This window comes from Microcebus murinus, chromosome 13, assembly GCF_040939455.1.
Source record: "Microcebus murinus isolate Inina chromosome 13, M.murinus_Inina_mat1.0, whole genome shotgun sequence".
NCBI classification, from domain to species: Eukaryota; Metazoa; Chordata; class Mammalia; order Primates; family Cheirogaleidae; genus Microcebus; species Microcebus murinus.
Genome location: NC_134116.1, coordinates 5,685,027 through 5,702,527, shown reverse-complemented (window position 1 = coordinate 5,702,527; position 17,501 = coordinate 5,685,027). Strand labels below are relative to the sequence as shown.

Genomic DNA, 17,501 nt, shown 5'->3' with positions numbered 1-17,501 from the left:
GGGGCGGGGCGGCCGCTCGCTCGCTCGAGAGGCGGCCTGCGCCGGGCACCTGTTGGCGTGTCCCGCAGCGCCTCCTCGCCTGGAGGAACTGGCACAGGTGGAGCAGCACTAACAGTTGTAGAGCGACTTCCACCTACGGCATGATGGACACGTAATGTACGCGAAGATAACAATTAGTTCCTGCGTGAAGCTCGTAGAGGTAGAAAACTGACAGAAACAGTCGCTTCGACCATTACACTCAAACAAAAAAAGGCAGGACAACCTGCAGACGGGTGGTTTTCCGAGCCCTTCCCAGGGCAAACGACCAGTCTGCTCCCGGGACGGCGGGCACCAGGCCCGCAGGCTGTGTGGGCGGCCGGTCGCAGACGGGGTCGCGCCCGGAGGCGCCCTCGGAGCGGCGCAGGCGTGTCGGGAGCGCGCGTCCTGAGTGCTGCGCATGCGCCACGGGGAGGGAGCGCCGTCGGCCCGCTCCCAGACGGGCTGCACCGCCCCGCGGAGCGCGAGGCCCGGCGGCGTCTGCGGAGAAAGCGCGTCGGAGGCTGAGCCGCGCGGGAACGCGCCCAGTGGGGGGCGGGACGCTAGGCCGCCGCCCCGGGGCCTGCACGCCCCTCTCGGAAGAGACCAGGCCTGAGCCTTCTGGCCACTGCCGAGCACTGGCTGCAGGAAGCCACTGTGCTGCGGCGTTTGTCGTCACGGGCCCACGGGGAGCACCGCTGCCGGGACTGCCTCCTGCTCTCCTGCAGCCTCTCCTGCTGGGCCGGTCGCGGCGCCCCGCCCTCTGCGCCCCGAGGGCACCCCGGACCCCCGCTGCGTCCAGCCCGGGCTTCCCTGCGCCTCTGCGGGAGGTCACGGCTCGGTCCTCCCCAAGGGCACCACAGAGGTGAAAGTGGAGGTGTGGTCTGTGTGGGTTCTTCCAGATCAGCCTCTAGCCCTGCTTCTGGTCACGCCGCGTGCTCACAGCAGTTTCTTTCCTCCTCCTCTTCTGTTCCATCTTCTCTGAACAGCTCTGACTGTGACACCAATGGGAAACCCAAGAACAGTAGGGCGCTCTGGAGAATGAGCGAATGGATGTTTCTGGGAACGAGCAAATCGAGTGCACCTGGGATGCAGAGTCATAGTTGGGTGACGGGAATTAGTGGCATGGCTGGGACTACAGGCAAGTGCCACCATGCCTGGCTAATTTTTTATATATATATATTTTTAGTTGTCCAGCTAATTTTTTTCTATTTTTTGAGTAGAGATGGGTTCTCACTCTTGCTCAGGCTGGTCTTGAAGTCCTGAGCTCAAAGGATTCACCCGCCTCTGCCTTCCAGAGTACTAGGATTACAGGCGTGAGCCACCATGCCCAGCCCTTTACTTCAATTTTAAAATTTATTTTTAATTGACAAAATTGCATATTTTTCCATGTGCAATATAATGTTTGGAAATATGTTTACATTGTAGAATAGCTAAATTGAGCTAAACACATGACTTACATCACATACTTATTTTTTTATGTGGTGAGAACACTTAAAATCTATTCTGTTATTTTCAAGAATGCCATACATTGTTATTAACTATAGTCACCATGTTATGCAGTAGATCTCCTTAACTTATTCTGTGGGGGGCGTCTTGGTGGCGCAACAAGAAAGGAGTTTTTCCTCCCCTTTGTGTGAAGTAGGGCGAGGCAATTAGGGAACAGCACACTTCTGCTTACACTTCTGCCTCTGGTTATCGCTTGGGTTGTAAAGAGTGGAGAAAGGGGGGTGGGATGCGCAGGGGTCGCACAAGATACTGAGGAAATTAATCATTTCAAAGGTCAGCTCATGACCAGCGCCCGATCAGTTTGTGCGTTGCTAGTGCCCTTTGGGGATAAAAGGCACGCAGCTATTCAGGTGGGGGTCCTTGCCTAAAGAGAGCGACCACTGCGTTGGAGCGCGAGGGCTCGGACCCTGGCTAGCCGGACAATAAAACTCCTCTTGTGATTTCACATCCTCAGTCTCTTTCCTTCTGTTTGGCGGGGTTGAGTAAGGCCGGTCCCTAACAATTCCTCCTATCTTAATGACATTTTTTATATTTTGATCAACATCCCCTTAACCCCACCCCATAAACACCATTCCACTCTTTCTTCTTTGGTTTTTTTGAAATGACCATGAAGGAGTGGCATTAATTCTCCACTCTGTGTCTGGCAGAATTCACCAGTGAAGACAACTATGTTTGGGCTTTCCTTCATGGGAACATTCTTAATTAATTTCATATCTTTATTTGTTATGTCTCCTCATATATTCTATTTCTTCACATATAAGTCTATAAACATATTTCTTGTATAATTTGCTCCTATCTCAGAATTTATTTCTAAATTGTAGCCTTCCATGTTTTCAGATTAACAAGAAAAGAAGAAACAAAAAAACTCCGGAGGCCAGGCGGGGTAATGAGGGTTTGCTAGGATTACCTTGCCTAATCCTCCAAACCACCCGGCTGTTACAGGTTTTCAGATAGGAGAGAAAACTGGTTTGGGGAGGGCACCCAGAGCCTGGGGGGCAGCTGGCAGCCTGGCGCCCCGGAGGCCCAGGTAGAGCCCCCAGGCCGCAGCCAGAGGCGGCTCCACTCCTGGCTACTGCAGGTGTAGGTGGCTCCGGCCGGCTGGGCCGCCCGCCCTCCCCCGAGACCCCTGGCTCGCAGGGCGGCGGCCTTTCTGCCGGCCGCCGGGATGGGAATGCGCGCGCTCGCCGGGCCGGGGACTCCCCGCGGCCACCTGCCTGGTCACTCCCCTCTGCTCAGCTGCCGAGAGCCGGCCCGCGTGTGCGCGGGGCGGGCGGCACCTGAGCGTCCAGCCGGTTTGCTGGGGGCCACCGGGGCGCACCTCGGGGCCTGGAGGCTCGGGCCTGTGCAGGGAGAGCCCAGCGGACGCTCCCCAGCGCCGTCTCTGGCCCGTCCTGGAGACCTCGCACCTTCCCCCAGACCTTGACCGCCAGCGCGCCCACACCCCTGGGACACTGATCTGCTCACCTCCGCCTCGAAGTGGGCACTACCCCGGGGAAGATCCCTTAGACTCCGGCACGAGAACAGGAAGGGGGCAACGGTGGCAACAGAGGGGGCACATCACCAAGTCAGCTACTGGAGGTAGGAACCGGGCTTCACCCGACGCACTCACGCCCAGCCTCCAAAGCCCAGCCTCCGGTTTGGGCCAAAGAGGCCAAGACCTGGGCCGGAGGTGCGGGCTGCAGAACCCACTTGCGGCGGCTCGCAGCTGGGGGGTGGGGTGGCCCGGGGGCTGGGGGTGGCTCGGCTGCTCCAGGAGCGGCAGAGACCACCACGCCCGCCTGGCCGTCCTCAGGGACCGAGAGCAGGAGGACGCAGGGCCTGGCCCCGCGGGGCCGCTTGTAACCCGCGACCCGCCACGCCCTTTCCGGGCTCCTGACGCCTCCGCCCGCAGCGCCCGGCCCCTTCTCGCCCGCAGCTCTAGGGACCCCGCGCTGCTTGGTGCCTGCGGGCGGGAGGAGGGCGCTACGGGCGGGAGGAGGGCGCGGCTGCGGTGGGAGGAGGGCGCGGCTGCGGCGGGAGGACGACTCCTTACCTGGACCCAAGGGGTGGAAGGGCGGTGGCTTGGCCCCCAGCTCCCCGACTTCTCCGACCTCCATCCGCCCGGGGGTCCTGGGCAGCCTGGCGCCGGCCACCTCCCTCTCGCCTTGGTCCCTCCCCGGCTCCCAGGACCCCCTCCCCCACCCGGCCGCGAGCGAACTTTCCAGAGCGGGAATCCCCACACGGGACAGCTCAGATCTGAGCCCACCGCGTGCGCCTACCCGCACGGCACCGCGACCTACCTGCAGCCCAAGCCTGGCTCCCCATCCGGCCCAGCGCCCCGTCCCGCCCTGTGGGGCCCGCAGGAGTGGCCCTGCGACTGAGCCGACCCTGCGGCGCCAGAGCCAGGAGGGACCCGGCTCGCCTGGGCACCGGATGTAAGTGTGTGGGAAACAGTTGGTCAAAAGTGGCATTTTGTTTTTCCAAAGGGAAAGAGTGGCTTTGAAATTATATTTTTTTCCTTATTTACCTTACTTAAAACTGGTAGTGTCTAATTATTGTGTTGTGAACTAAAATGCTCACACCCCCCCCCACCAGCTGACTGAATGGACCCCCTCTTTGTCGAAGGAATATTCTAGGACTAAGTTGCCAGCCAGGAGGAGGGAGGTCAGACATGCCTCATCATGCCCCCTTCCTTCTTGGGGACATCCTTTGTAACCCATTAACAGGCCTGAAGGTATGCAAGACACACCTGCAGGCCCTCAATTTATGCAACAAATGGTGGCTTATCTCTGGTAAACAGTTTATGTTAAAACATTCCAGGTCTTTAGACAAAGCTTCATGTCTGTAGCCAATTACAATCTAAAGAATCTTTAAACCCACCTATAACCTGTAAGCCCCCCCTTCGAGATGGCCCTCCTTTTTGGGCCAATGTATGCCTCCTACACATTGATTGTTGGCTTTACCCATAACCCTTGTCTCTAAAATGTATAAAACCAAACTAACCCAGCCACGCTGAGTCCACTTGCCCAAGGCCTCTTGGCAGTGGCTCTGGGTCATGGTCCTCAAATTTGGCTCAGAATAAATCTCTTTAAAGTTATTTTGCAGAGTTTGGCTTTTTTTCCGTTGACAATTTTGGCGTAGTCAGCAGGACCTCAGAGAAGACTCCGGACCCCCTAAGGAGCAGCCGGACTCCGCCAGGCACCAGCTTGGCCCTTTTAGGCCTCTGACTCCGAGCTTCTCCTTTAGCGGGACTGGTAAGTCCTGCAGAGATCCGGACCTCCCGTTTTTGGTTGAAAATTATTCTATGTAAACTGGCCATAAAGCAATATTCTGGCTTGGATTTTTTCGTCCACAGTGTCATGTACCCATAATTCTATCAGTAAATTTGAGCATACTTTAGTTTTTGCCGAATTTTAAATAATATCTAAAATCAGAAAGATTTTAATTACAGGAGGTGAGTATCCTCTTTCAGGAGGTACTGATATCTCTGGCTAAATATTTGTCCTTTTGTTATAGTTTGTTTACAAGTCAGTTATTTTATTCAACTTTAGTTTGGATAAAATAAATACTGTTAAAAATTCCCTATGGTTGTTGGAATGATAAAAGAAACGCTGGCAAAGAGTCAGTATGGCAATTTTAATTCTTTTTTTTTTAAATTATATTTACTTAGAAGCATTCAGAATGTCAACAAAATAGCTGCAACTTTTTTTTGCAATTATAGGGTGGTAATCGGTTAACAGAACGGTTATTTAGTATAAGCTGCATCAGAGACAACTGAAGATGAAAAAACTACCATCCCCATATATAACTAGTTTGTGCTGTGCACCAAGAACCTGCTTGAAATTTCCATGCCAATTCACAACTCTCAGACTGTACCAGGCAAGGTTAGTGGCTATTGAAAATACCACCAGGACAGGGCTAGCTAAAGACACATTCGCTAGTGTGTTAACTATACAAAACAAGACACTGTACAGTTTAAAAACAAATCTTACACAGCCATACATTTCAATTTTTTTCTTTAAAAGGAGTGAGTTGTGTACAGGGGGGTTACATGCTTTATAGACAAGAAAAAGAACTGTGCTAGAACCAACTTATTCATCATCATCATCTTCTTCATCTCCCTATCTTCCTTATCTTCCTCCTCTTCCTTCTTTTTCTTGCTTTTCAGCCTTTACGGCTCCCTTTTTTGCTGCATCAGGCTTTCCTTTAGCTCGGTATGCAGCGATATGCTTTTCGTACTTTCCCTTCAGCTTTGCGGCCTTCTTTCCATAAGGCTGCTCGTCACCTGCAGCAGCGTCATTCCGCATCTCTCCCAGTTTCTTAGCAACATCACCAATGGAAAGGCCAGGATGTTCTCCTTTGATTTTAGGGCGATACTCAAAACAGAACAAGAAAAAGGCCGAGGGAGGCCTCTTGGGTGCATTGGGATGCTTGAACTTCTTTTTTGTTTCCCCTTTAGGAGGGATATAGGTTTTCATTTCTCTTTCATAAGGAGCCTGTCTCCCTTTGCCAAATCTTCAAACTTTCCTTTGTCTTAGCAGACATGGTCTTCCACCTCTCTGAGCACTTCTTAGAAAACCCTGAGAAGCTGACTGAAGCATCTGGGTGCTTCTTCTAGCGCTCCTCCCGGCAAGTTTGCACAAAGAATGCGTATGATGACATTTTGCCTCTCGGCTTCTTAAGATCCCCTTTGCCCATGTTCAATTATTTTTCCTCAGTGAGGCACAGAGTCGCCCAGTGCCCGTCCGGCTCTTACTTGCCCTGGTGTTATCTCTGTGGAGCTCAATGTAGTGCAATGGCTCCTATCTTGATTCCCAAATATTTTAATATTTCAGGTTGAGGCTATGCTTGAAAAATTTATGTCATAGCCAGTATTTTATGTGTGTGTGTTTTTTTTTTTTTTTGAGACAGAGTCTCACTTTGTTGCCCAGGCTAGAGTGAGTGCTGTGGCGTCAGCCTAGCTCACAGCAACCTCAAACTCCTGGGCTCAAGCGATCCTCCTGCCTCAGCCACCCAAGTAGCTGGGACTACAGGCATGCACCACCATGCCCGGCTAATTTTTTGTATATATATTTTTAGTTGGTCAATTAATTTCTTTCTATTTTTAGTAGAGACGGGGTCTCGCTCAGGCTGGTTTCAAACTCCCAACCTCGAGCAATCCGCCCGCCTCGGCCTCCCAGAGTGCTAGGATTACAGGCGTGAGCCACCGCGCCCGGCCATAGCCAGTATTTTAAAATGCCATTCTTTTTTTTTGAGACAGAGTCTCGCTTTGTTGTCCAGGCTAGAGTGAGTGCCGTGGCGTCAGCCTAGCTCACAGCAACCTCAAACTCCTGGGCTCGAGCGATCCTTCTGCCTCAGCCTCCCGAGTAGCTGGGACTACAGGCATGTGCCACCATGCCCGGCTAATTTTTTACATATGTATCACTTGGCCAATTAATTTCTTTCTATTTATAGTAGAGACGGGGGTCTCGCTCTTGCTCAGGCTGGTTTTGAACTCCTGACCTTGAGCAATCCGCCCGCCTCGGCCTCCCAGAGAGCTAGGATTACAGGCGTGAGCCACCACGCCCGGCCTAAAATGCCATTCTTTACCACCAAAAGAAGCCATGCATTCACCATAACACTAGCAGCCTGGACAGCTAGCTAAAACACCCTTCGGCGGAGATCAGATTTTAATCAAGTAGGCCAGGAATCCTATGCATAAACTTTACAGATCTTATTGGAAGAGTGTTCAGAAATTAAAAGTTGTTAGAACTTCATCTGTTAGGGGTTTTAAGAAGTAATATATGCAAAGTAAAATGTATATAACCTATGGCAGTTGACATTTTTTTCATGCATCAGTAAGTTGTTTGACAGTGGCCAAATGTAATTTGTGGAAAATAATTGGATGTCATATTCAAAATAATGGCAATCATGCCTTGCATTATTTTTTATCAAATTCTTTTCAGGTAGTAATCGTTTTTGTTTTTTTAATGTCATTTTTAGTTATTTTACTAAAGCTGTTGACTAAGGCAAATAACAAAAAAGAATGTCTTTTCTTTCCTTCTATTATTAACATTGGCTGTCTGTATCTGTTAGCTTAGGAAATGACCCATTTTATCTGTGAACAAATATTTCACAGGGTCACTTAGCTAATTGGGCTGCTTAAAGAGAGATAATGGGAGAAAATCATGATGTGTTTTGAGAAATGACTTGTTAAGATGCACTGTCAAAAGCCTCACCCTGGCTGAATTTATTTTATTCAAATTATACACTACCTCCGTGATCTACCAACATTGCACAGAGAATCACAACCAAGAATGTGAGAAAGAACAGTGGAAGTATATATATACATATATATATGTATATATATACACACACACACAAACTTCATATATATGTATACTTTATATATATATATACTTTTTTTATTTTGAGGCCTTAAGCTAAATTATCTTTAATTTATTAGTATTACTGCAGATTTCAGCCACATAAGAAAAAGAGTAAAGTGAAGCTGAATCAGTTTTTATAACAGGTAGGCCACAGCATGTATAAAAAAAGACAGATGAAGTCATTTGCATAAAAGTTCAGTTTTTAAATATTATTTTGGTATTGTTTTTATATTTTTGTATTAAAATGCAATAAAAACCAAGGTTAAAATTCATACTAAGGCAAGTTATAGCATTGTTATTGAGTTCCATGGTATCACACATTTTGTACACACCTACATAATATTTAATAGTATGACTTGTCAGGGGAGGAAATGTAGGGTAATGGTTCTGAATTTCTTTGGAGAAGGACAGTGCATATCCCAGTTATCAGTGCTGCTTGGAATGGAGCTGCCCTTTCTGCCCACACTAAATACAACTGCCAAATACTTCTGAGCAAAACTGCCCTGCCTTCTGCTACCCATGACAGATGCCCTAACTAAGAGCTGTGTCCTCTAGAGCTCTGGCAGAAAGGGTACTGTCCTAATTTCCTCAAAGGTGTTTGTCGTCTATTGTGACCCTGAATACCAGGGACTACTTGGGATATGTGTGAAGACCACCAGGAATCACTTGCACCAGTGGAGACACAGTGAGAACCCTAACGTGGCGTCTCCTCAGCTTTGAAGTTAGCGTTAGTTGGCGGCTTCCACTTTGTTGATAGGGCTGATGCAGTACGATTCAGCAGGCCGAGGGGCCAGAAAGCTGAGCTCATACATGGAAAAGTTTGCAACCCAGCTGCTCCTCACCTGCTGTTTTCTAATAATTAGGTTAAGTTTAGGTTTTTCTCTTGTTGGCTTCCCTTTCTAACAGTCTCAAAGCCTGGTTGTCCTGCTTTTTCAGGTGACATGGAAATTATGCTCGTCTTGGGAGATTAGCTGATTGGCACCCTGCCATATAACCATGTCTTAGGGGCCTCCTCTCACACACACAGACTCACTCCGGAGACTTGGCTATGTGAGTGTCTGTTTCCCAGCTTCATTAACTGTGAGTGCTCAAGACTCAAGTGGGGGGGGGGAATGGGCATTTATTGAAACCTTAAAATCTGTACCCCCATAATATGCTGAAATAAAAAAAAATGCAAAAAAAAGAGACTCAAGTGGGTGGGGGGATGAGGCAGGATCAATGAAATAGTGGGAGAATGTCTCAATGAAATAGTGGGAGAATTCACTACTTATTTCAGTCATTTAATTTCACAATAAATTGTGGCTACATACAGTAGATATTTTCAGATAAAAAGATAAATTTCATGGATCATATGAGGCCATAAATTTATAGATTTTTAAAGGGAATTTATAATTTTGTGATATACTTGAATTAGAATTCTGTTTATACTTACTAATTTTAATCAATTTAATTTACTGCATATACTTAGGTAAAATTTTATGTTTTCAAATACAAGAAATCTAATGCATTCAACATTACTTAGTTATATTTCTTTGTTCTTTTGAGTTTGGAACATTTTAGTATATTTACAATATTTTATTGCCAAAATTATGATTTAATATTATGATTTAATAAATTATGATTTAATAAAATGAGATGTTTTTAATATTTATATTAATTGTATTTCATCAGATGACTATAAGATTATTTTGCTTTATTCTTTTATAGTAATTGCTAATGGAGGATTTTTTTATTTTCATAAAACTCTCTAGAAATATCCCTTCCTGCCATTCACTAAGTCTTTGTGGAATTAATGGGTAAGTTGCATGTACTCTGAGTTGACGGTAGGATAAGACATGATTTTATCAATGAAGTGTTTTGGATATTATCTTCACAAAAATTCAATTTTATATTTCAGTGAATCACAACTAAATACAATATATTTTTTTTCCAGATGGAAGGATCAATTTTATGCAACATGTGAGAACATAAAAATAGTTTTGTTGAAGGGAACTTATAATTTTGTGATGTTGCATTGGAATTGGAATTGTATGTGATTTTTTTAGCCAGTTTTTTTCTCATTTAACCTTCGGTGTGTATATTAGGTGAATTTTATCTTTTAAACACACTATTATAACTGAACTAATTCAAAGTTCTTCTACCTTAGTCCTATTTTAAAATTTTGCAAATATTGTAGGATTGTTTAAAATCATAATACAACATAATTTTAAGAAAATTTTAAAATCTAAAATGTCATTTTACAAAAATGACATTTTAGCATATGACAATGATCATTATTTTCTTTTATTATATTATAGTAATTGAAAGGTGAATTTATTTTCTAGTTATCAAATAACTATTAGGAAATATCACCTTTTAATATTTATCAAATTTATGCAGAATTAATAACTAACTTTAGGCTGGGCACGGTGGTTCACGCCTGTAATCCTAGCACTCTGAGAGGCCGAGGCGGGAGGATTGCTTGAGCTCAGGAGTTCAAGACCAGCCTGAGCAAGAGCGAGACCCTGTCTCTACTATAAATAGAAAGAAATTAGCCAAACAACTAAAAATAGAAAAATTAGCTGGGCATGGTGGCACGTGCCTGCAGTCCCAGCTACCCGGGAGGCTGAGGCAGGAGGATCACTTGAGCCCAGGAGTTTGAGGTTCCTGTGAGCTAGCCCGATGCCATGGCACTCCAGCCCAGGCAATATCTAGCATAAGTTCAGATATATTGTTAAAATAAAATTAGTTTTTGAATCTAGCTTATCTGAATAAAGTACAACTTATAACAATATTTTATATATTAGATGGGGGATAATTATTTAGTCATGAGATTAACAAAAGTGCCAGAATTTGAAGGAAAGCACATTCATTTATTATAAAAATATCCTGTAAAGTTATTATACTTTTATTTCCTCAGAATGTTTTAAGTTGTAATTTGCTTACAAAGTCATGATTCATAAACATTCTCAATAAATTACAATGACATTACTTATTCATTACCAGTACTTCTTAAAGTTTTCTACATTTAGTAGAAATAATATCTTCTAGTATCTAAGTACCTTTAAGGTGAAAAACAGAGAGCATAGAGTCAGGATCGCTTAAATATGGAAAATAAAATAAAATGATAATAGTGATTGTCCGTTTGTGGCCATGAGGCCATCAAAACCCCATGGGTCAATAGATAATCTCTATTATTTCAGAACACCAGAGAATTTGAGATTGTCTTAAAAGCAGTTCTGTTCAAAGTTCTACATCCTATGCATTTAGGAAGGGGACTGTGGAGAGGCCAACCACCACTGATCCTGACAGGGTGCCTGCAAGTCAGAGGGCACATTCTTCGTTGCCCTAGAAAATCCATACTTCAGGCCAGTGTTTTGATTCTCAGCTTTACATTACTGTGATGCAGAATGATGTGATGATAAAAGACCTTGTAAGCCTTTTGAAAAACTTATTTTTGCTCATATTTGACCGGTTCCAGTGGTGAGACAAATTCACTCAAGATATTACATTTAGAGTTTCTCAAAATCCATAACACATAATTTTAAATCAAACTACACCTTGCCTTTCTGACTCTGACCTCTTAGTGACATTTCTCCTGCCTTTGGTTTTTCTCAGGAGAGTGAGAACTGAAGGTCTTCTGATTGTGAATATCCACATCAGCCGGTATTTTGCTTCCCATAACCCTCTACTAAGTTCAGTTGCCAAAGGATAGCAGTTTTCTTTCAGTTATTCAAGGATATCTTATGCTCTTCATATGTATTCTTTAGACACTTGTACATTTCATAGCTGTGTTTCCCTACAAACTGAACCAGAGGAAAGGTGTTTTTCTTCCATAAAATTATCTGCTGCATTTCACAGATTATCAGCTCTTAGCACTGAGCCAAACTAACCTTCAATATTTTCACCTGCAAGTCTCATACTAGCTTTATGCCGTTTAAAATCAATCATAGGGCCGGGCGCTGTGGCTCACGCCTGTAATCCTAGCTCTTGGGAGGCCGAGGCGGGCGGATTGCTCAAGGTCAGGAGTTCAAAACCAGCCTGAGCAAGAGCGAGACCCCGTCTCTACTATAAATAGAAAGAAATTAATTGGCCAACTGATATATATATAAAAAATTAGCCGGGCATAGTGGCGCATGCCTGTAGTCCCAGCTACTCGGGAGGCTGAGGCAGAAGGATCACTGGAGCCCAGGAGTTTGAGGTTGCTGTGAGCTAGGCTGACGCCACGGCACTCACTCTAGCCTGGACAACAAAGCGAGACTCTGTCTCAAAAAAAAAAAAAAAATAAAATAAAATAAAATCAATCATAGATTTTATAAGCCTTTTTCTGGAATATGATAAAATTGATGATAAAAATTACATTCTTTGTTAATATAAAATAAAACATAGGATATTAATTTGTGATTACATTACATAATACTATCTAAGTGGGGCATAGTAAAACAGATCTGTTTAGAATATTTTTATCTTTTATAAAATAACACAACTTTAAAAATTAGACATTATAATAAAGGTTAGGAAATACATTTTATCAAACTTCATTTTCCCCAACATACCATTTTTTTCTCCCAAAGTAACACTTGGATTTTTGTAAATGGCTTCTTTTTATTATACTTGTTATCTTCAGGTGACTGATATAAGCCCACAGTCTTTTGTACCTGCTCCATTAAATGGTGCTATTTCACAAGGACTGCCCATAGTTATGTATATACTTTGAGGATTGCTGTATTTAAAATAGCCGAAGGTAGAATCCAGTATAGTGAGGATGAACTTGATCTCTATTATGTTTCTTTTGAATGTGCTAAGGGCTTCACCCTTAGCCCCAGAACAACCTGGGTAATACTTTTCACTGTGAGTGCTAAGATTGCATTCATACTTGTCAGATTTTAATGAATCACTTAGAATCCAATTCTCCTTTACATTCTGACCAGCATTTATGGCTTCTATGATTTTTTTCTATTTCATTTCTTAGAGTTCCTTATCATATTATTATAAATACTATGATTCTCCCGTGATAGGAAAGCCAGTTTAAGCAAATAATAATACACACAAGTAGGTTTTAATTTTAGAAAAACAAAGATAATTTCATTGTGTAAGTATTCAGTATTTGCATAGTTGTATTAATTTCTCACAGGTCTGTACCATATTATTGCAAATCCCACGATTCTCCCATCATGGGAAAGCCAACTTAAGCAAATAATAATACATATGGGTAGATAAATAAAGATAATTTCATTGTATATATATTCAATATTTGCATAGTCATATGCAATATTGCAATATTTAGGACATACTTCTAATAAGTCCATTAATTATATTAATTTAATATTTAGCTCTTCTCCCGTATTTTATCTGGCAGTCCTGGTCTATGAGATGATGGGCCTTTCCTATCCACACTTTGCCCCAACACCCTCAAGAATCTCAGAATGGAATCTTATGTAGGATGCGATAGTCATTTTCAGAGAGAGAACATGCCTCAGAGGAAGTGGGTCCTATATCCCTTGAGAAGATATAAGAAAATAAAATTATTATCTGTGTACAGTTATCTAATAATTTTTATTATCTCTTTGTTACATGGCTTGTATAATAAGTACTATATATTAACAATATGATTCAGACATAGAGTTACAAAATAATTACACATACATTAGTGACCATTGCCCAAATGTTGTTTCACTGACACTGGAATGTCATCTTTAAGAAGTGGAGATTTACCTGTGCAATGAAAGCTGAAAAAATAAAAAAAAAAAAAAAAAAGAAGTGGAGATCATTGTGCCTATGACACAGTATTATCCTGCTGCTTCTCCTGGGTTCAGCATGACTGCAGAAAAGTGTGCTGAGGGCGAGATGTGTGTTGGTAAGAACTATTTTTGGTTCTGGCACCTGAGGTAAATGTGTACCTTAGGTATATTAAGCTTTGGTAGAAAGAGTAACACTTAATCACTGTGTAAATTTTCCATTGTAAACACGTATGTATTCATTTGTTTTAGAGCAGTTTTCTACCTCAACCATGCATTTCTGAATATAAGCCAAGAACAATAACTGTCAACATTTTATTTTTAATTTGTATTTTGGGGCTACAAAGCTATACATTACTTTTAAATAAAAACATTCATTAACCTCAGGAAAGAAGTATAAAGACAGGTGTGTGCTTTTTATTATTAGATTCATACAGATGAGCTTTTCTAAAACCTGGTTTGAAATAATATGTTTATATCCAAAGAAAATGACTTGAATGATTAATGGTAAAATTTGCCATATGTAGTGGAGCTTCAAGGAAGAGGCACCAGATGATTATTTTGATCCTACTTCCTAGATGTTGTAAAATGGAGAATTGTGTGGATTATTCCCCATATAATTGAGAGACAGATGTTAGTGATTTCCTCCTGAGTCTAGAAAGCTTCTCTAAGAATTATCTGGAATAGAAAGTAAACTGGGAAGAGCAGGATAATTTTGAGGAAATATTGTTAAAGGGACTTGTGGTGGCAGAATAATGGCCCACAAACATGTTCACATTCTAATCTCATCTAGTCCTGAGCTTCTGTGAATATATTAGGTAGTGCGACAGAGAAGAATTGAGGTTGCAGATGAAATAAGGACTGCTAATCAGCTGACTTTAAGATAGGGAGATTAGGCCGGGCGCTGTGGCTCACGCCTGTAATCCTAGCTCTTGGGAGGCCGAGGCGGGCGGATTGCTCAAGGTCAGGAGTTCGAAACCAGCCTGAGCAAGAGCGAGACCCCGTCTCTACTATAAATAGAAAGAAATTAATTGGCCAACCGATATATATATAAAAAATTAGCCGGGCATGGTGGCGCATGCCTGTAGTCCCAGCTACCCGGGAGGCTGAGGCTGAAGGATCACTCGAGCCCAGGAGTTTGAGGTTGCTGTGAGCTAGGCTGACGCCACGGCACTCACTCTAGCCTGGGCAACAAAGCGAGACTCTGTCTCAAATAAAAAAAAAAAAAAAAAAAAAAAAAAGATAGGGAGATTATTTTGGGTTATCCACAGGAGCCCAGTGTAATCACCAGAGTCCTGCAATGTATAATCAGGAGGTGAGAGACTCAGTGTCCGAGTGATGCATGTGAGATCAATGCGACCAGCCACTGCTGGCTTTGCAAGTGGTAGGAATGCAGGCAGCCTCTAGAAACTTGGAAAGAAATAAAACAAAATATAAGCAACCAGACAAAGCAAGAAAACAGATACTCACCTAGAGCCTCCAGAAAGAAACTCAATCCTGCTGATACCTAAATTTAGCCTAGTGAGATCCATTTTGGTTTTTTGACCTCCAGAAATATAATACAGTAAATATATGTTATTACAGCAGCAAGAGGGAACTAACTCAGGACTAGAATATTGTCACATCCATGAGAAGCTTTATTAAAAACATCATCTTAACATTAATGGAGTCCCTTTTCCTTTCTACCAGAATCAATAACATTTCTCCAAAGTGTTAACAAAATTCCATAATATTGTCACAGCAAAAGTGGTAGGCAACAACTCAGAATGTTAAAAACCCAAAAAACATGATGAACATAAAAATGTTTCAAATTGTTAGACTTGGTGATTCTTTTCCATTAACGTAAATTTACTTCAGGTCCTCTGTGCAAGCACCATTGAGTAATTTTTATGTGCTGGATTTTTAATACGTATAATATTATTAATGCTTCTAAGGAGTGAGGCCCATGTCCTGTAGGTGCATGGATAATGGGCACCTACACAGGCTTGGTTGTGCTTGAGATGGTGTTAGATGTCTAATAATTGTATAGCACAGAAAACAATGCAGAGAGGCTAATTATTTAAAATTTTGTCTGAGCTAGTCAAGGTTACTCAAGGATAATCTCACTAAATAAAAATGATAGCAGTGGTAATAATTTTATATATGGAAAAATAACATGGATGATGTTTTATTTTGATTTGTCTTTCAGATACAAAATATGTTTCTTCTTTTTCTATTATAATGAGCAGATATTTCACTTATGTTATCATTTAAAAATGCCTTTTTTTTCCAAGCTGGTATTAGAATCTCAGCAAACACTTTCCTTTTTCTCTTGCGCATCTTCACACTCCGTCTTGAACGCAGGCCTCAGCCCACTGATGTGACCACCAGTCACTTGGCACTTGTCCACAAAGTGAGCCTCCTCATTGAAGTGATTTTGGTATCTCCGGAACTGTCTGAGTCACTGCATTTTGGGAATGACTTCACATGTAAGGCATTGTTCTCCCTGAGCAGGGTGATGAGGGCCTCTCCATCTGCACCACCTGCCTCCTGAGCTTGCTCCAGGCCATCACCATCTGCCCCAGCACCTCCTGGCTGGCAAGGTTTAAAAATAAATCAACAAATGACATTTTTTATATTTTATTCTTTTTATGGTTCCTCAATTTGTCTTTTAGTAGTAACCCAATCGTCTATGCTGTGTCGTCTTCCAATTGGACCCAGACCAATCTGATGATTCTCACACAGTGCTGCTCCTTCTCCCCCATGAGCTATACCATTAGGGGCTTGATTGTCACTCTGTCAGTATCCAAGGATGTCCTTCTATTAGGAGTTATGCTTTTCTCAAGTGCATACATGGTGATTCTCTTGTGCAGGCATCAGAGGCGAACCCAGGACCTTCACAGCACCAGACTCGCCCCAAGAATCTCCCCAGAGAAAAGGGCCACCCAGACCATCTTGCTATTGGTGAGTTTCTTTGTGGTCATGTACTGGGTGGACCTTATCATCTCATCCTCCTCAACACTGTTATGGACATATGACCCAGTTCTTTTGGGTAGCCAGAGGCTTGTGGTCAACATCTATGTCACAGTGAATCCTTTGGTGCTACTCAGTTCTGATAAAAGAATAATCAATGTTTTCCAAATTATGTGGCAAAAAGTTCAATTTTTAACTGATTAATTATGAAAATAATTGTCTAAAAAGTACATTCTTGTTAAACATGCTATTTAGATCAGACAAGGTTTGCTTTATGTAACTGGGTGCTCCTGCATTGGGTGCATAAATATTAAGAATTGTTAAATCTTCTTGTTGGATCTTCCCTTTCACCATTATATAGTGGCCATCTTTGTTCTTTTTTATTTTTGCTATTTTAAAGCTTATGTTATCTGAAAATAGTATAGCTACCCCTGCTTTCTTTTGACTTCCATTCGCCTGGATGATAGTTTTCCGTCCCTTGACCTTCAGCCTGAAGGCATCTTTGTGGGTTAGATGTGTTTCCTGTATACAGCAGATACTAGGCTTGTGGATTTTTATTCACTCTGCCAGTCTATGCCTCTTCAGAGGACAGTTTAAGCCATTCACATTTATTGAGAGGATTGAAATTTGAGGAAGATTTCCATTCATATTGTTGGGCAAAATCCTGTTGTTTTGTTTTACTCTTTGAGCCATCATGAAGTCCAAGTTCTAGCCCTTAACTCTTGAATGATTTTACTTTGAGAAGTGTCTATTGCCCTGTTCAGTGTGTAACGCAGGTCTGAGAACTTCCTGTAGGGCTGGTCTGGTCTTTGCAAATTCCTTCAGTGACTGCTTGTCTGAGAAGGACTTTATTTCTCCCTCATAGATAGAACTTAATTTTGTCAGATAAAGAATTCCAGGTTGGGCATTATTCTGTTTTAGTAGATTAAGGATAGGCACCCAAATCCCTTATGGCTTGTAA

The 17,501-nt window shown here is 43.0% G+C and overlaps 1 pseudogene; it reads right to left on the bottom strand.

Annotated features, from left to right (window-relative positions):
• Positions 1-5,521: 5,521 nt before the first annotated feature.
• LOC105864259 (high mobility group protein B1 pseudogene) lies at positions 5,522-6,201 on the bottom strand (annotated as a pseudogene).
• Between the last annotated feature and the right edge of the window lie 11,300 nt (positions 6,202-17,501).